Source organism: Callithrix jacchus, chromosome 2 (genome assembly GCF_049354715.1).
Source record: "Callithrix jacchus isolate 240 chromosome 2, calJac240_pri, whole genome shotgun sequence".
Taxonomy (NCBI): Eukaryota; Metazoa; Chordata; class Mammalia; order Primates; family Cebidae; genus Callithrix; species Callithrix jacchus.
In genome coordinates, this window is record NC_133503.1 from 49920154 (window position 1) to 49939527 (window position 19374).

General features: G+C 51.2%; 1 pseudogene across 1 annotated transcript; it reads left to right on the plus strand.

The window, feature by feature from the left end:
* The first annotated feature begins 247 nt into the window (after positions 1 to 247).
* Positions 248 to 15722, plus strand: LOC118151617 (argininosuccinate lyase-like; annotated as a pseudogene). The gene is made up of 10 exons (XR_013531622.1): positions 248 to 5086; positions 5817 to 6009; positions 6369 to 6452; positions 8513 to 9594; positions 12638 to 12711; positions 12793 to 12869; positions 14576 to 14690; positions 14860 to 14920; positions 15044 to 15298; positions 15390 to 15722. The product of XR_013531622.1 is annotated as an argininosuccinate lyase-like (transcript).
* The last annotated feature ends 3652 nt before the right edge of the window (positions 15723 to 19374 follow it).

The following is a 19374-nucleotide window of genomic DNA, read 5'->3' on the forward strand; positions in this document are numbered from 1 at the left end:
TCCAGTACCACCCGGACACCACCCTCCCCAACCCAAGTCCCGCCCCATTCCCCACTGGGGGTTCCTCCCGTTAACCCCTCCCTATGCCAGACCCTTTCCCCGCCCGCTTCCCCTCCTCCACCCAGCCCCAGGGCTGCTCAGCCTGCTGCTTCGCTGGACGCGTCCCCGCCCACAGCCAGGATTGGAAGACGGAAGCAACGCCTACCCCGCCAGGAGGCCTCCTGTTGGCGCCACCGCCCGCAGGGGCGGGGACAGAGCCGGGCGGCAGTTGAGGCCATCCCTACTAGAAAATCCCAGCCCTGTGGCTGGCGCGACCCTGGCCTCGCAGCCATGCAGAGGTGAGTACGCGGCGGCCGGCCGGGAGGGACTTGCGCTGAGGACGCCGAGAACCGTCGCACGCGCTCAGGTCCTCGTCCCCAAGGGCTGCGCTCAGCCAAGCGCAGTGCCGGGAGCTCTGAGCCAGCCCGACCTTGGGGACCCTGCTGGCCGAGGAGGTCGTCAGTCCCGTCTTGTCTTCCAGACCCGCAGGACGAGGCTTCCCGACGAAGAACCGCCCAACATGGCCTCGGGGACGCCGGTCCTCCCAGCCTCCAAATGAGAGGGTGGGGGCGCCAGACCTGCTTCGGGCTACCCCGCTGGGAATCGCCCTCCAGGAAGCCTGCATCCCCAGCCCTCCCGGGCGCATCTGCTGGAGCTCAGCAGTCACCTTTACCGGGACTCACCAGTGTCCCCAGGCAGCCCTTGTGGCAAACCCACCAACCCACACTACTAGGAGTAGAGTGGCTCTGCCCTTACCTCGCAGTGATGCCTGCCTGGCCAGGAAAAGTGCTCCCACGCCTGCAGCCCCCAACCTTTTCATGCCTTCTTTCCAAGTATCCTTCCGTTAGGCCCCACCCCGCACCACACCCCTTCTCGTGCTACAGCAATTGTGTCTGTTTATAGAATAAGTTTCAGCACCTAAAGTGTTCTTGTCCTTGAATGTGGTATGTGAAGGAGCCAGGCAAGGGGGGACCTCACCCTCTGGCTCTGGCAACCGGGTTGCCTGGTCCCTTCCTGTCTCACTGGACCCTGCTCTTTAGGGTCAGCGGCTCCTGGCTCTCTTCCTGACCAGATATTCCGGAGTCCCAGGCATAGGTTTCCTTCCTTGGTCCTCAGTTGATTTATCTGGCAATGGGGTCAATAATAGCTGTTGGCCTGCCTCTGTAAGGAACTGGATGGTGAGGCCATTGCATTGGACCCTTCAAGTGAAAGAGGCTGTTTGCCTGATGCTTGATGAGGGGAATCCTGGGAATCAGGAAGTCTGGGTTCCAGCCTTCTGGCCCTTATTAGCTAGCAATTCACTTCCTCTTTCTCCGAGCCCTGCAAGCTTCTGGGTCATGGGGAAGGGCATGGGGGAAGGGCCTGGACTTTGGAGCCAGACAGACTTGGTTTCTGTACCAGTCACTTGAGCCCTCTGAACCGCTTTCCTCATTTGCGAAATAGGTGTAATATTGCCCACCTCATAAAAGGGCATAATAACATGCTGAATCCCTAACACAGGGCTGAGCAACAGTAGATGCTCAATAAATTGTGGCTAACCACAACAGTACTGCTATTCCTACTTGGGGAGGCCAAGGCGGGAGCATTGCTGGAGCCCAGGAAATCCATACCAGCCTGGGCAACATAGTGAGACCCTGTCTCTACAAAAAAGTTTTGAAAATTACTGAGGTGTGGTGGCATACACCTGTAATCTCACGGGAAGCAGAGGTAGGAGGATCATTTGAGCCCACGAGTTTAAGGCTGCAGTGAAGATGATCTCTCCACTGCACTCCAGCTCAGGCAACTGAGTGAGATCCAGTCTCAAAAAAAAAAGAAAAGAAAAGAAAACCTGCCAGCCATGGTGGCTTACACCTGCAATCCCAGCACTTTGGGAGGCTGAGGAGGGCAGATCATCTGAGGTCAGGAGTTTGAAACTGGCCTTGCCAACATGGTGAAACCAGTCTCTACTAAAAATACAAAAATTAGCCAGGCATGGTGGCAGGTCCCTTCTACTTGTGAGGCAGAGGTAGGAGAATCACTTGAACCCAGGAGGCGGAGACAGCCGGGCTGAAAGAGTGAGAGTCCATCTCAAAAAAAAAAAACCACACACACACACAAACCCCCAAACTAAAACTGATTATTTCCCATGTACATTCAACCTTGACTGTTGATCATTCAATCCAGCCCAACTCAGTGCCCCATTCCCTGGCCCTGAAGCTACCATTCTGGCCCAGATGTGTCCTGGCTTGGAGTAACATCTTCTGCTACCACACTGGGCCTCCCCTCTCCTCAGTACCCAAGGGGAGCCACCTCACTCTGATCTCCCCGTGGGGTCCTATTCTGCCTGCCAATAAGGGTAGGAGCTTGGTTTTAGAGCAGAGTGGTTTGCCCGCCAACCAGCCCAGCACTCCAGGTGACCTCAGCTTGCCCCAGGCCTTCCTGTAGGATGGCACTATTTGGTTTGGCTGCAGCCCCGCTTATTAAGTAGTTGTTGTTATTACTAACAACCAGGCAGGGTGGCCCAGGAGCCTCCTGGGAGAGGCGGTGCCAGGCTCCCAGCTGAGGGGCAGGTTGGCTCCAATTCTGACTGGCTGGCCTCAGTGATCAGGACCAGGGACCCTTGTGGCACTTTGCTGGAGATCTAGGCTTGGTGGGGCAGCTGTGGGGTAACGGGCAGGACCAGCTCACAAGACTGGGTTGGGGCGGAGGCTGCCTCTGCAGGGCAGAGTCCTTTGGCAGCCAGGGCTGTTGGGCACGGAGGGGTCAACTCACAGCTCAGGAACAGAGCATTGTAGAGGTCTCTGAAATGCACTCAAGAACCAGGAGTGGAGCTGAAGCACATCCTGTCCCCTGCCAGCCCTCCCTTAGTAACAGCTGGCATTTCCCAAGTCCTACCTGAGCACCAGGCACCGTGTTGTGTATGCAATTTACAAATGTCTGATTGAACGCTCACAACAAGGCTATCATAGGTACTATTATTATCCTTACCTTATTTTATTTTATTTTTTTGAGATGAAAGCTCGCTTTTGTCCCCCAGGCTGGAGAGCAATGGCGTAATCTCGGTTCACTGCAGCCTCCACCTCCCAGATTCGAGCCGGTTCTCCTGCCTCAGCCTCCCAAGTAGCTGGGACTACAGGCGCCTGCCACCACACCTGGCTAATTTTTGTATTTTCAGTAGATACGGGGTTTCACCATGTTGGCCAGCCTTCTCTCAAACTCCTGACATCAGGTAATCTGCCTGTCTTAGCCTCCCAAAGTGCTGGGATTGCAGGTGTAAGCTGTACTCAGCCTTTTTTTTTCTTTTTCAGAAAGTGTCTTGCTCTGTTACACAGGCTGGAGTGCAATGGTGCCACCTCTGCTCACTGCAACCTCCACCTCCAGGGTTTAAGTGATTCTCCTGCTTCAGACTCCCAAGTAGCTGGAACTACAGCTGCCCGTCACCGTGCCTAGCTAATATTTGTATTTTTAGTAGAGACTGGGTTTTACCATGTTGGCCAGTCTGATCTCAAACTCTTTTTTTGAGACGGAGTTTCGCTCTTGTTACCCAGGCTGGAGTGCAATGGTGTGATCTCGGCTCACTACAAGCTCCACCTCCTGGGTTCAGGCAATTCTCCTGCCTCAGCCTCCTGAGTAGCTGGGATTACAGGCATGCGCCACTATGCTAAGCTAATTTTTTGTATTTTTAGTAGAGACGGGGTTTCACCATGTTGACCAGGATGGTCTCGATCTCTTGACCTCGTGGTCCACCCGCCTTGGCCTCCCAAAGTGCTGGGATTACAGGTATGAGCCACCTCGCCCAGCCTGGTCTCAAAACTCTTGACCTCAAGTGATCCACCTGCCTCAGCCTCCCAACCCTGAGGTTTAATAATAGGCCCCAGACCCAGTGGCAAACAGGGGTCTGGGGCATTGCAGGGGGACAGAGGAGGACATATGTCCCCATTGGCTACTGTAGACTACCTTCCACAAAAAGGATGCCAGTGCAATGACACGCCCACCTCCACTCCACCCTTTCCTCAGTCCTTGGCACTCCGGGCACTAGGACTGCTCCCCAGGTGCTCTGTAACCCCTCCCCAATCTATCCCATGCCCTGGCCTCTGCCCTCTTTCAAAACATAGATATGCTGGCGCCTTGGTTCATACCTGTAATCCCAGCACATTGGGAAACTGAGACTGGAGGATTGCTTGAGCCCAGGAGTTCAAGACAGCCTGGACAACACAGTGAGACCCTGTCTCTACAAAAAAATTTTTTTAAAAATTTAATCTTGGTGTGATGGCACATGCCTATAGTTCCAACTACTGGGGAGGCTGAGGTGGGAGGATTGGTTGAGCCCTGGAGTTTGAGGCTGCAGTGAGCTATGATGGTGCCACTGCCCTCCAGCCTGAGTGAGACCCTGTCTCTAAAAAAGAACTTAAAAAAAAAAGTTTAAAGAACAAAAAGGGTCGGGTGAGGTGGCTCATGCCTGTAATCCCAGCATTTTGGGAGGCTGAGGCAGGTGGATCACCTGAGGACAGGAGTTCGAGACCAGGCTGGCCAACATGGTAAAACCCCTTCCCTACTAAAAATACAAAAATCAGCCATGTGTGGTGGCATGCGCCTGTAATCCCAGCTATTTGGGAGGCTGAGACAGGAGGATTGACTTGAACCTGGGAGTCAGAGGTTTCAGTGAGTCAAGATTGTGCCACTGCACTCCTGCCTGGGCAACAGAGGGAGGCTCTGTCACAAAAAAGAACAAAACATAGATGCCTACATACCATCCTCTTCCCTTGGCTCCTGGGGAGCAAGGCATCACCCAGTGACCTCCTAGAAGGGCAGTAACAAGGGAGGGTGTCAGGAATTGGGATAGTCAAGGGAGTGGTAGGAATTGGGATTTTAGTTCAGCTCCAGGCTGTGAGAGAGAGAGTTGTAGGGCACTCAAGCTTAGTGGAGACCCTCAATGCCTCTTTGCTTGTTCCTGCAGCAAAAGGTCAGGACACCAGAGCCAAGCCCAGAGGCCCTGGTAGAACAGGGGTGAAGAGCATGAGTTCTGACTTCAGACTGCTGCGCTGCAGCCCTGGCTTTCCCACTCCAGGTGAGGGCAGGCTGGATGCCTCTCTGTGCCTCAGTTTTTCCCTCTCCATAGTGGAACTGTATTGGTGCCTACCCCAGATGGTTGTGTCAGCAATTAGGATGGCAACCGGCACCTTGGTCAGTGGCAGGAAAGGTTCCAGAAGCTCTGCTGTGGTCCCAGGGGAGTCTTGGGCCCTGCCACCATCTCCTTGGAGTGGTGCCATGTGGTGGGAAAGAACCCCAACTTCAAGGCCAGACACAGTGGCTCATGCCTGTAATCCCAGCACTTTCGCAGGCTGAGGTGGGAGGATCACCTGAGGTCAGGAGTTCAAGAGCAGGCTGGCCAACGTGGTAAAACCCTGTCTCTACTAATAATACAAAAATTAGCCAGGTGTGGTGGTGAGCGCCTGTAATCCCAGCAACTGGGGAGGCAGAGGCAGGAGAATCTCTTGAACCCAGGAGGTGGAGGTTGCAGTAAGCTGTGATTGTGCCACTGCACTCCAGCCTGGCCAATAGAGCAAGACTCTGTCTCAAAAAAAAAAAAAAAAGAACCCAAACTTTGGTGTCCAGTCATGTTCCCACACTCACTCCCAGGGTGACCCTGGGAAGTTCTCAGCCTCCTTGTCTGCTCAGTTAGAATGATCTGATGCCCCTGCTACCATCAACCTTGATAAGTTTCCTGAGAATTCTTTGCAAGAGGCCTTGTTCTTGGGGGTGGAGAAGAGACTAATTGTTCCTTCTCTCCTGGCCAGAGCAGGAAGCTGTGAGGTGGCCGTTCTGTGAGCACAGTGGACCCCCTCATGGAGAAGTTCAATGCGTCCATCGCCTATGACTGGCACCGGTGGGAGGTGGATATTCAAGGCAGCAAAGCCTACAGCAGGAGCCTGGAGAAGGCAGGGCTCCTCACCAAGGCCGATGGACCAGATAATCCATGGCCTAGACAAGGTACTCACCTCGGCCCAAACCCCACCCGAGGCCCCTCCCTGTGGCCCCAGGCTCCCACCAAATCCCTGAGCAAATAGTGCAGTGTTGTCTGTGGTTTCACATTGAACTAATTACATACTCAAGTGCTGTTTAACTGTGTGCCTTGATCACCGCCTCTCTCCATCCTTTAATGACTGCTGTGGCCCACATGGCTCATGGGTGACCGTGTGCTGGGCCTGAGATGCCCCCTCCCAGGGTGTGCTTCCAGGACTCACACAGGGACAGTCAGTCATCAGGGAGTGGGTGGGGCCAGGGCAGGGGCTCTCTTGGCTGCTGATACCTGCTCACCTGACCCAGGGCATTGCTGCCATCCACTATAGGTGGCTGAGGAGTGGGCCCGGGGCACCTTCAAACTCAACCCCAATCATGAGGACATCCACACAGCCAAGGAGCGCTGCCTGAAGGTATGACCCCTGCAGCCCCACGGCTCTCCTGGTCTCCCTTCTCCACCTGGCCCTGGGCCACTTTGAGCATTAGGACATCATTCTGTTAATTTCTTTTCTTTTTTTTTTTTTTTTTAAAGAAAAAGAGGGAAAAAGGAATATTACTTCATTCCTAAAGTGGGTTTCAATAATGGCCGATCAATATTTTGAGTATTTAAAGTGGTTAATGTATATTTTATGTGTTTAAAATGGAGATCTCTATTGTGTTTATTTGTTCTGGCTCTGAGTTCAAGTCCTGGATATTGTTATCAATTTGTTGTCTCGTTGAATCTAAATCTCAATATGTGTCTTATGTATCTGGGTGTTAAGATCTCTTATTGTTGCATTAATCCTTTTACCCTTGCATCCTTGTAGCTTTGAAATCTATTTTATTAAGTGTGAGAATTGCAACTCCTGCTTTTTATTTATTTATTTTTGCTCTCCATTTAGTTGGTGAGTTTTTTTCCATCCCCTTGTTTTGAGTCTTTGTATATCTTTAGATATATCGTTAGATTTTGTGGATAATGTATATTTTGTGTGTTTAAAATGGAGAGCTCTATTGAGTTTATTTGTTCTGGATCTTAGTTCCAGTCCCGGATATCGTTATCAATTTTCTGTCTCGTTGAATCTAAATCTCATTATGGGTCTTATGTATCTGGGTGTTAAGATCTCTTATTATTACATTAATCCTTTTATCCTTGTAGCTTTGAAATCTATTTTGTCAAATGTGAAAATTGCAACTCCTGCTTTTTATTTATTTATTTTTGCTCTCCATTTGGTTGGTACGTTTTTTTTTTCCAACCCTTTATTTTGAGTCTATGTATATCTTTGGATATACCATTAGATTTTGTCTGTATCTTTTGATTGGGAGATTTGGTCGATTTAAATTTAGGGTTGCTGCCGTTTGATATTAACTGGCTATTTTGTCCTTTTGTTGATAAAAATTCTTCTTTATGTTAATGCTCTTTACTTTTTGATGTATTTTTAGAAAGGGTCATACTGGTTGTTCCTTTCTGTGTATAGTGCTTCTTTTAGAAGTTCTTGTAAGGCAGGCCTGGTGGTAATAAAATCCCTGAGTACTTGCTTGTTCCTAAAAAATTTTATTTTTCCTTCAAATGTAAAGCTTAAATTGGCAGGATATGAAATTCTGGGCTGAAAGTTCTGTTGATTAAGTATATTGAATATTGGCCGCCACTCTCTTCTAGCTTGTAGGGTTTCCGTTGAGAGATCTGCTGTAAGCCTAATAGGCTTACCTTTATGGGTAACTTGATCTTTCTCTCTGGCTGCCCTTAATATTTTCTCCTTCGTTTTGATCTTGGTAAATCTAACGATTATGTGCCTTGGGGTTGGTCTTCTTGAGGAATATCTTTGTGGTGTTCTCTGTATTGCCTGGGGTTGAATAGTGTCCTGCTTTGCTAAATTAGGAAAATTTTCCTGGATAATGTCCTGGAGAGTATTTTCCAGCTTGAATTCATTCTCTCCGTCACATTCAGGTACACCAATCAAGCGTATATTAGGTCTTTTCACATAGTCCCATATTGCTTGGAGACTTTGCTCATTCCTTTTTATCCTTTTTTCTCTATTCTTGTCTTCTTGTTTTGTTTCATTAAGTTGATCTTCGACCTCTGATACCCTTTCTTCTGCTTGATCCATTCGGCTGTTTAAGCTTGTACATATTTCACTAAGTTCTCGTGTTGTATTTTTCAACTCCATAAGTTCATTTGTATTCCTCTCTATATTGTCTATTCTTTTCAACATTTCATCTAACCTTTTTTCCAAGTTCTTAGTTTCTTTACATTGGGTTAGAACGAGTTCCTTTAACTCCCAGAAGTTTCTTATCATCCACCTTTTAAAGCCTACTTCAGATAATGGAACACAGTCCTTTTCCATCAGGGCTTGTTCGGTTACTGATGAGTCCTTTTCCATCAGGGCTTGTTCAGTTGCTGATGAGTCCTTTTCCAACAGGGCTTGTTCCGTTGCTGATGGGTTCTGATTTTGAGTATACTCAGCCTTCTTAGGCTGTTATTTTCCCTTCATTGTAGATGAACCGCCTTTCTAATTAGTTTTCTGAGTCGACGTCCGACTTATTGATTCCCAGTGTTGGGATCCGAGCAACCCACTGTGGCAGCCTAAATAGCAGCGGTAAGACTGATGGTGTTCTTCTGCCTGGGAATCTCTGGTCTGGCTTCCCTCTTGAGTCTGCAACAAGTGGCTCTGACTTCCCGGAGCTCCAAACTCCGGTCAGTAGGGGAAGCAGTCCCGTTGGCTCTGCATGAAGAGCTGCTGCGCCCAGACGCCGGCAAAACCGCTGCGGCGGCCACAAGAGTCGCGCTGGCGACCTGTGGGACTCCTCCACTGGGAATCGGCTGATCGGTGAGTGACGAAAATTTGTCTAAAAGTGTGGCGTCGTCTCGTTCTCTGGGCTTTCACTGGGAGCTACAATCCTGAGCTGTTAGTGGTCGGCCATCTTGGATCGATCCTACTCTGCGTCATTCTGTTAATTTCACCATTGGCAGACAGCAGCCAAGACTGCAGGACATGGGTCAGGCGCAGTGGCTCATGCCAATAATCCTAGCCTCTGGGAGGCTGAGGTGGGAGGATTGCTTGAGGCCAGGAGTTCGAGACCAGCCTGGGCAACATAATGAGGTTCCATAACTACAAGAAATTACAAAAAAAAATAAAAAGAACAAAAGGCCTCAGCGGAAATGGCAAGAGATTTGGGCAGGTCCCAGGACCCTGGGATAGGGAGGGAGGTTGGCAGGGCTGATGAATCCTGCCCTTCTTGGGTTGACCCCTCTGGGCACATAGACCATGACCCTGGGCCTCCCTTCACCTCCAGGAGCTCCTTGGCGAAACTGCAGGGCAGCAGCACACGGGTCGTACAGCTGGAATGACCAGGTGCACGCCCCTCCGGCCCCTGCTCCATGCTGTCCCAACCTTGGGGAGCCCAGGGGGCAATTAGAGCTCAGCAGGGTCCTGGCTCCCCAGGGAAGCAGCACGTCTGTCTCGCTGAGCACCTCCTCCTCCTCGCACAGGTGGTCACGGACCTCAGGCTGTGGATTCGGCAGACCTGCTCCATGTTCTCGGGCCTCCTCTGGGAGTTCATCAGGACCTTGGTGGATGCGTGAGTTCCCCAGGGACACCCAGGGGGCGAGAGAGGTGTGGTAGCAGCCTGAACAGTGGACCTAGGTGGCAGGGGTGAACAGAGTGGGGTACCAGGTCCTGGGGGACAGGGGTATCCCAGAAATCTAGGATCGAGGCATAGCGGCAAAGAGTGGGGCATTTCCTGCAGGCTCCAATACTCCCATACCAGTCTAGCTCAGCAGGCAGAAGAGACTCACCCTTTGTGGGCCAGGTGTGGTGTCATGACTATAATCCCAGCACTCTGGGAGACCGAGGCAAGTGGATCACCTGAGGACATGAGTTTGAGACCAGCCTGGCCAACATGGTGAAACCCCATCTCTACTAAAAATACAAAAATTAGCCAGAGGTGGTGGTATGTGCCTGTAATTCCTGCTACTTGGGAGTTTGAGGCAGGAGAAATCAGCTGAAACCGGGAGGCAGAGGTTGCAGTGAGCCAAGATTGCCCCAATGCACTCCAGTCGGGGCATCAGAGTGAGACTCTGTCTCAAAAAAATTAAAGTGAAAGAAAACTCACCCTTTGCAGATTTGAGGGCAGGAAGCTAAGGCAGTAGCTTGGCTATGGCTGGAGCAGCCAGAGTCACTTTTTACGTTGCCTGTGCCTCATGTCTCCCATCCCATGTCTGGTGTCCCCACCCAGCCCATCTGGCAAAAGACAGATGCAAAGGCTGCCTCCTGCTGGCCTCATCCCAGGTTTTGGCTTCTGGGACCTGGTGTCTTTGGGTCTGGATTTGTTCCTTGCAGACCTGGAGGAAGAGCTGCTGAGGAGTCTCCATGTGTTGGAGAGACCCCTCCTCTTCTTCAGCTCCCTGTGACCCATGTTTCACAGACCTGGGAGGAAACAAGGGCACATGCATTGTCACCCTGGAGGTGGGGCGGGGCTGCTAGGAAGAACAGGGAGTGTCTGCTACTGAGTTCAGGGTTCCTTTTTTTTGTTTGAGACAGAGTATCACTCTGTCACCCAGTCCGCAGTGCAGTGGTATGATCTCAGCTCACTACAACCTCTGCCTTTCGGGTTCAAGCAATTCTTCTGCCTCAGCCTCCCTAGTATCTGAGACTACAGGCGTGCACCACCATGCCTGGCTAATATTTGTATTTTTACTACAGATGGGATTTCACCGTGTTGGCCAGGCTGGTCTTGAACTCCTGACCTCAAGTGATCCACCCGCCTTCGCCTCCCAAAGTGCTGTGATTACAGAAGTTAAGGGTTTAATTTTTTTTTTTTTAGTCAGGGTCTCACTTTGTCACCCAGTCTGGATTTCAGTGGCTTGATCTCGGTTAACTACAAACTCAACCTCCTGGGTTCCAACAATTCTCATGCCTCAGCCTCCCAAGCAGCTGAGATTATAGGTGTGTGCCTCCACATTGAGCTAATTTTTGTATTTTTTTTCAGTAGAGATGGGTTTTGCCATGTTGGCCAGGCTGGTCTCGAACTCCTGAGCTCAGGTGATCCGCCCACCTCGTAATCCTAGTGAAAGTGCTAGGATTACAGGCATAAGCCACTGCACCCAGCCTAATTTTTAACTTTTTAACTTTTTAAATTGTCTTTAGAGATGAGGTCTTGCTCTCTCACCTAGGCTGGAGTATAGTGGCTTGGTAATAGCTCACGGCAGCCTCAAACTCCTGGACTCAAATAATCCTCCCACCTCAGCTTTCTGAGGAGCTAGTACCACAGTAGCAAATTAAAATTTTTTTTTTTGTAGAAATAAGGTCTTGGTATGTGGCTTAGGCTGGTTTCAAACTCCCAGCCTCAAGTGATTCTTCCTTCTTGGCCTCTCAAAATGCTGGGATTACAGGCATGAGCCACCGTGCCCAGCCGAGTACAGAATTTCTTTATGGGGTGATGAAAGTCTTCTTAAATTGGTTGTGGTGATGGTTGTACACTAAAGAGTAAACTTTAAATGAGTAAATTGTATGTGAATGATGTCTCAGTAAATCTGGTTTGTTTAAAACAACAAGCCAGGTGCACAGTCTGACACCTGTCATCCTAGCACTTTGGAAGGCTGAGGCAGGTGGATCACCTGAGGTCAGGAGTCTGAGACCAGCCTGGTCAACATGGTGAAACCCTGTCTCCACTGAAAATACAAAAAATTAGCCAGGCATGGTGGCAGGCGCCTGTAATCTCAGCTTCTTGGGAGGCTGAGGCAAAAGAATCTCTTGAGTCTGGGAGGCGGAGGTTGCAGTGAGCCGAGATGGCGCCACTGCACTCCAGACTGGGCACCAAGAGAGAAACTCTGTCTCAAAAACAACAACAATGAAACAGGCAGGTGTGGTTGCTCACATTTGTAATTCCAGCCCCTGGGAGCCCAAGGCAGGAGGATTGCTTGAACCCAGGAGTTTAGACCACCCTGGGCAACATAATAAGACCCCATCTTTACCAAAAATCAAAAATGAGCCAGGCATGGTGGCTTGACCCTGTAGTCCCAGCTACTCAGGAGGCTGAGGCAGGAGGATCGCTTGAGCCCAGGAGATGGAGGCAACAGTGAGCTGTGATTGTGCTACTGCACTCCAGCCTGGGCAACAGGGTGAGACCCTGTCTCTAAACACAAAACAAGAAAACACGAGCATCACTCACAGCACATCACTCCACCTCTGCCCTGCCTACCTGAATGAGGAGCACGGTGTCTCACCTGCTTGGAGCAGCTCTTGAATGGCCCCAGCTATTTCTGGGGTACTCAAGTGAAACCTCCTGTGGTCAGGTCATACCCAACACGGGCCTCCTCCCCTCTTCTGGCCCCCGCTCAGAGATGCTGAGTGGCAGAGGCTCAGGCTTTGGGTGTTCCTGGCACAGCCTCATCCCAGGAGGCCCCACAGCTCAGGCCCAGTCCTTGGTTCACACGGCCCCACATCCGGCCTCTTTTTCCCTTAATTGCAATTTGTCCCTGGGAGATCCTGGATCCCTTGTTCAGGTGCAGTGCTGCAGGGCAACCCTTCTTTCCAAGCTGACCCAGGCCTGTAGGGTCCCACTGTCACTGGCAGGCTTTGCCCCAGCCTCCACCTGAGCCCCTGTGCCTCCTCTCCCACAGGGAACATGACATCCTCTTCTGGGGGCACACCCACCTGCTGAGGGCCCAGCCCACTGGAGACACTGGATTCTGAGGTGAGCCGGGTGAGGTGCAGGGGCCATGCTGGAGGGGAGGACCCCGGCTGCCCTCACCTTCCTGCCCCTGGCTTCCCACAGCCATGCCATGGTGCTGACCCGAGACTCTGAACGGCTGCTGGAGGTGCGGAAGCAGATCGATGTCCTGCCCTTGGGAGGTGGGTGAGGCTCCAGTACCCTGAGGGCCTGGTTGGGGTGGCTGCTGCATAGCCTTAGGGATTGACAGACAAGCTGGGAAGGGCAGAGTGGGACAGAAAGCCGAGTTATTCGCTCAGAGGGGGACCCTGCATGTAGCCCCTGCTCTCACTAAGATGGGGACGATTAAGCTGGTGAATGTGTCTGAGCAGGGCCAGAGCTCTCCAGAGAGGCTCCTGGCGAGCCCAGCCCACTGCCCTCAGCCTGATACATGGGGATGTGTGTTAGGAGACAAGTGTCCTGCACCCAAGGCGACTCAGTGCTTGAAGATAAGTGTTCTGGGGACACTTGGGGACAAGTGTTGTGCACCTGTGGCAACTGAGCCAGGGAAGGGGCTGAGTTTCAGGATGTTGCCCTGGAAATCAGGACTTGGTTCTGTGTATCTGTGTGTGTGTGTGTGTGTGTGTATGTATGTGTGTGTCAGGGATGCCTGCTAGGAGCCCTGGTCATCACGAATCCCTGTCCCTGCAGTGGTGCCATTGCGGGCAATCCCCTGGGTGTGGACCAAGAACTGCTCTCAGCAGATCAGATGCCCTGCCCTCATTTTCCAAGTAGAGTCACCCTCAGCACCCACCAGGACCCACAGACCCACCTGACACCAGAGGGCAGGGGCCTGTATCTCCTGGTGAAACCTCTTTCATTGCCTACAGGCACTGAGGTCATCCAGCCCAGTGGTCACCCACGGCAGGGGCGCCTGGTACTGAGAGACTCAGGGCTCCTGCTTCCCTCCTGGAACTGTGCAAAAGATCCCTCCCCCCAGCTCCTGCCCTGCCCCATTCTCTTTCCAGTGGGAGGGGCCTGGGCAACCTGGTTGGGGGAGAGGAGGCCACTCCCTGTTGCTCCAGCCCAGCCCCGCTTCCTCCCACCCCCAGAACTCAACTTTGGGGGTGAGTCTTGGGGAGCCACTCCCCTGCCCTGTGCCTCACTTTTGTCCCCTAGCCGAGCTTCTCTCCAGTCTCCTCCTACCCCTGTATGATCAGGCTGGTTGCGGTGATGGTTGCACACTGTATGTAAACTTTAAATGAGTCAATTGGGTGGGGCACGGTTGTGTAATCCCAGCACTGGCCAACATGGTGAAACCCCATCTCTACTAAGAATACAAAATTTAGCTGGGTGTCATGGCAGGTGCCTGTAATACCAGCTACTCAGGAAGCTGAGGCAGGGGAATCACTTGACCCCGGGAGGCCAAGTCTATAGTGAGCCAAGATTGAGCCACTGCACTCCAGCCTGGGCAACAAGAACAAAACTCCATCTCAAAAAAACTAACTAAATAAAAAATAAAATAAAATAAATGGGTAAATTGTATGTGAATGATATCTCACCAGAGATATCCGGGAGGTGGCAGCTGGAGGTTACCTGTAGGCATATGGTCTGAAACTCCTGGGCTCAGGCCATCTTCTGCCTTGTCCTTCCAAGTGCTGGGATTACAAATGTGAGCCACTGCACCTAGCCTGTTTTTTGTTGTTGTTGTTTTAAATAAATCAGCTTTTCTTACCTCAAGGTATGACATCCTCAGCTAACCTGCTGAGATGGGTCATGCACTGCAAAGCCCAGAACAGGAGCTTGGCTGGGAGGGAGAAAAGGTTTCAGACCTCCTCCCACCCCCTGTATGCTCAGGCTGGGTGGGATGGGAGAGGCCTGGTGACTGGGAACCTTTTCTCCCTCCCAGCCAAGCTCCTGTTCTGGGCTTTGCTGTGCATGACCCATCTCAGCAGGATGGCCAAGGACCTCATCCTCTATGGCACCAAGGAATTCAGCTTCTTGCAGCTCTAAGATGCCTACAGGTAAGCCCCCAGCTGCCACCTCTACCTGCCCCTCCTGGCCTCTGTATTCCCCACCCCCCATGGGCATGGCGTTTTTCCTCTCCACCCCACCCCTCTGCCAGACCTGGCCAGTGCACTGCTGGACCAGCCAAGGGTCCAGCCCCTTCATTGCCCGCACCTCTGTCCCCAGCACCGCAGCAGCCTGATGCCCCAGAAGAAAAACCCTGACGGCTTGGAGCATCCAGAGCAAGGTGTGACATGTGTTAGGGCGGGTGAGCAGGGCAGGGAGAGGGGCGGGCCCTCTGTTCAGATTCGGGGTGGTGGCCAGGCGGCAAGATCCCAGGTCCAACCCCTGTGCCTCTCTCTTCCCACAGTGTGCTGGGCTCCTGATGACCCTCAAGAAACTTCCAGCACCTATAACAAAGACTTACAGGCGCGAAACTGGGGTCGGTTGCCGGCGGAGGCCTGCTGCTTATATACCACGTGCCAGTTCTCGGGGCTCTGGCACACCCAGGCAGGGCCCCCTGGGACTCCCATACCTCCTCCCATCCTATGCACACAGCCCCATCCGTGGCTGCCCTTGGAGCTTTCAGCCCTTCCTTTATTGGGATACTGAGTGTTCTTTCCATGTAAGGCAGTGAGGATGCCTCATTGGGGGTGGGGCTGTGGCTGGGTGCCAGGGGGCTGCTAGGCCCTCACCTGCTGCCATGTGCCTCCCAGGACAAGGAAGCTGTGTTTGATGTGTCAGACACCATGAGTGCCGTGTTCCAGGGGGACACTGGCGTCATCTCTATGCTGCAGGTAAGACACCACCCACCTACCTCTCCTCCCCTACATCCCAGGCACTGGAGTGGGCATGCCAGGAGGGTGACCTTGGAAGGAGGCGAGGTGGGGCTGGAGCACCTGGGGCAGGGAAGGAGAGGTGTGCTGGCTCCTGCTCCTGGGGAACAGGAAAGGGACAGAAACTGCTGCCACACAATGGAAGTAGATAAGACTCAAGGGGCGTGGGGCTCATCAACAGACCTGACCAGAACCCTTTTAAAAAAAAGAAAATTTATATAAAAGTCCAGTGTGGTGGCTTATGCCTGGAATCCCACACTTTGGGAGGCCAAAGCAGGTGGAGCACTTGAGGTCAGGGGTTTGAGACCAGGCTGGCCAACATGGTATAACCATATCTCTGCTAAAAATATGAAAATTAGCCGAGCATGGTGGCCCACACTTGTAATCCCAGCTACTCAGGAGGCTGAGGCAAGAGAATTGCTTGAACCTGGGAGATGGAGGTTGTAGTGAGCCAAGATCATGCCACTGCACTCCAGCCTGGACGACAGTGAAACTCCCTCTTCAACTAGGTAAATAAATTAAATATCTAAAAAAATTACTTTTTAGAGACAAGGTCTCTCTCTGTCACTGGCTGGAGTGCAGTGGTGCAGTCATAGCTCACTGCAGCCTTGAACGCCTGGGCTCAAGTGATCCTCCCACTTCAGTCTCCAGAGTAGCTGGGCCTGCAGGTGTGCACCACCACACCTGGCTAATTGTTTTATTTTTGTAGAGACAAGGTCTCCCTATGTTTCCTAGGCTGGTCACAAACTCCTGGCCCCAAGCCATCCTTCCACCTTCATCTCCCAAAGTGCAGGGATTACAGGCATGAGCTACTTTGCCTGGCTGACTTCTTTTAAAATCAATTATTATGGGAAATTTCTGAATATAACAGCTAGAGAATGCATAATGAACCCTATGTACCCACACCCAGCTTCAACAATAATCAACGCAGACATTCTGGCTCCAGCTGTCTTTACCCACGGCTGGAACCAGGGGGCTCCTTCATCCCTTTATTATTTCAAAGCAAATTCCCATCATCACATCATTTCATTCCTAAATAATTCAAGATGTGTCTTGAAATCAGTGTTTTTTTTGGCTGGGCATGGAGGCTCACGCCTGTAATCCCATCACTTTGGGAGGCTAAGGTGGGCAGATCACTTGAGGTCAGGGGTTCAAAACCAGCCTGGCCAATGTGGCGAAACCCTGTCTCTACTAAAAATATAAAAATTAGCTGGGCATGGTGACATAAGCCTGTAGTCCCAGCTACTCAGGAGGCTGAGGTAGGTGAATCGCTTGAATCCAGGAGGCAGAGGCTGCAGTGAGCCAAGATCACACTACTGCACTCCAGCTTGGGAAACAGAGTGAGACTCCATCTCAAAACAAACAAATGAAAAGCCCAAAACAACAACAACAAATTAGCAGGGCATGGTAGCGTGCGGGCCTGTAGTCCCAGCTACTTGGAAGGCTGAAGCTGGAAGATCACTTGAACCTGGTAGGTCCAGGCTACAGTGAACTATGATGACCACTGCACTCCAGCATGGGCAACAGAGCAAGACCCTGTCTCCTAAAAAAGAAAACAAAGCCTCCTGGAACTTCCGATGCCTGCTAAAAATCAGGACTCTGAAAACATAAAGGCCAGTAAAACATACAGGCCAGTAAGCATTAATAGCACACCTAATACTATCAATAGTTATGAGAAGATGGTTCAAGCTGAGAGTGAGACAGCTAATCTGCCCAAGGCAGGGATATTCTGGCAGATGGGCAGGTCCTGGGCTCATAGTTGTAATCAGAGGAGGAGGAGGAGGAGGAGGAGGAACAGCCAGGTGGGATGGCTCACACCTGTAATCGGAAGAGGAGAAGGAAAAGAGGAGAAGGAGGAAGAATAGCCAGGCACGGTGGCAGTGCACACCTGTAGTCCAGGATACTCTGGAGGCTGAGGCAGGAGGATCACTTGAACCCAGGAGGTGGTTTCGGTGAGCCAAGATCGCACCATTGCACTCCAGTCTGGATTGAAAAAATAACTGAAACATTTATCTATTTTCCTAGCTGATCCCTCCCAAATTCAGAAACATCGTGCCTAAAATCTTTTTTTTTTTTTTTTTAAGACAGAGTCTCACTCTGTTGCCCATGCTGGCGTGCAGTGAGACACTCTCAGTTCACTGCCACCTCTGCCCCTCCCGGTGATTTTTGTGCCTGAGACTCCAGAGTAGCTGGGATTACAAGCATGAGCCACCATCCCTGGCTAATTTTTGTATTTTTAGTAGAGACGGGGTTTCACTATGTTGGTCAGGCTGGTCTCAAACTCCTGACCTCAGTTGATCCACCCATCTCGGTCTCCCAACATGAGCCACCGCACCCAGCCTCATAAAGTCTGACTTAAGGAACTAAGGTTGACTTTATGGAGCCACTACTTACAAAGCCTTCTGGGGAATATTGTGCTGGTACCTGGCTTGCAGGTTTCCTAGCCTTACATGTGAATGAGGAGGATCACTTCCTGGAAGTCCCAGGAACCTTGGGATATTTGGGGCACCTTGAGATGAGAGGAGTTTATCTGAATCTGTCACATCCTATCCTCAAGAGATTTTTAATAGTCAAACTCAAAATTTCTTATGATAAGTTCCAGTAAAGAGGCCAGGCATGGTGGCTCACGGTCTGTAATCACAGCATTTTGAGAAGCCCAGGTGAGTGGATCACTTGATCAGGAGTTGGAGACCAGCCTGGCCAACATGGTGAAACTCCTGAAGCAGGAGAATCACTTGAACCTGGTATGTGGAGATTGCAGCGAGCCAAGATGGCACCACTGCACTCCAGCCTGGGTAGACAGTTAAACTGTCTCAAAAAAAAAAAAAAAAAAAAAGAAATTACTTAAGCAGATAGTGATGGGTAAAGCAGTCCTTGGCAAGCCTCCCTTTTAACAAAACGCAGCCCAAATCATTTCTTTTTTTAACAAAGAGCAGCCTGAAAAACTGAGCTGTAGACATAAATAAGCAAACTGTTAGCTTCACGAACGGATGCCAGCAGCTGTGCCAATAGGAAAGGCAAACTGGAAGCCAGGTGTGTGCAACAGGGGGACTCCATCTTCCCTTTTCTTTTTCACCACGTGTACAGTGAAGAACCAGGCAACACTGGCCAGCCGAGGTGGCTCACACCTATAATCCCAGCACTTTGGGAGGCCAAGGCGGATCATTTGAGGTCAGGAGTGCAAGACAAGCCTGACCAACATGGTGAAACCCCGTCTCTACTAAAAATACAAAAATTAGCCAGTCATGATGGCAGACGCCTGTAATCTCAGCTACTCAGAGGCTGAGGCAGGAGAATTGCTTGAACCTGGCAGGCAGAGGTTGCAATGAGCCAAGATTGCACCACTGCACTCTAGCCTGGGCAACAGAGCAAGACTCCATCTCAAAACAAACAAACAAGACATCTGGCCAGGAGGGGCAGCTCACACCTTTAATCCCAGCACTTTGGGAGGCCAAGGTGGGTGGATCATGAGATCAGGAGTTCGAGACCAGCCTGACCAACATGGAGCAATCCTGTCTCCACTAAAAATACAAAAAAGAAAAGAAAAGAAGAAAAGAAAGGGAAGTACAATTGGAAGAGACCCAAGAGGGCACTGAGGTCAAGTGTGGTAGTTAACCTTGATCCTCGGACTTTACAGACTGGACTCGTTCCCACGATTCCTTCCTTAGGGTGGGCTGCTGCAGTGGGCAGGGGAGCACCTGCCATGTGTTTAGAAACTTGTGTGCATGCCCATCTGAGACTATCTTCCCTTTTCTGGTGGTGTACCCCCAGAAGGTCATACTCCCCTATTTCGTCTTTTTTTTTTTTTTTTTTTTTTAGATGAAGTCTTGCTCTGTCACCCAGGCTGGAGTGCAGTGGTGCGATC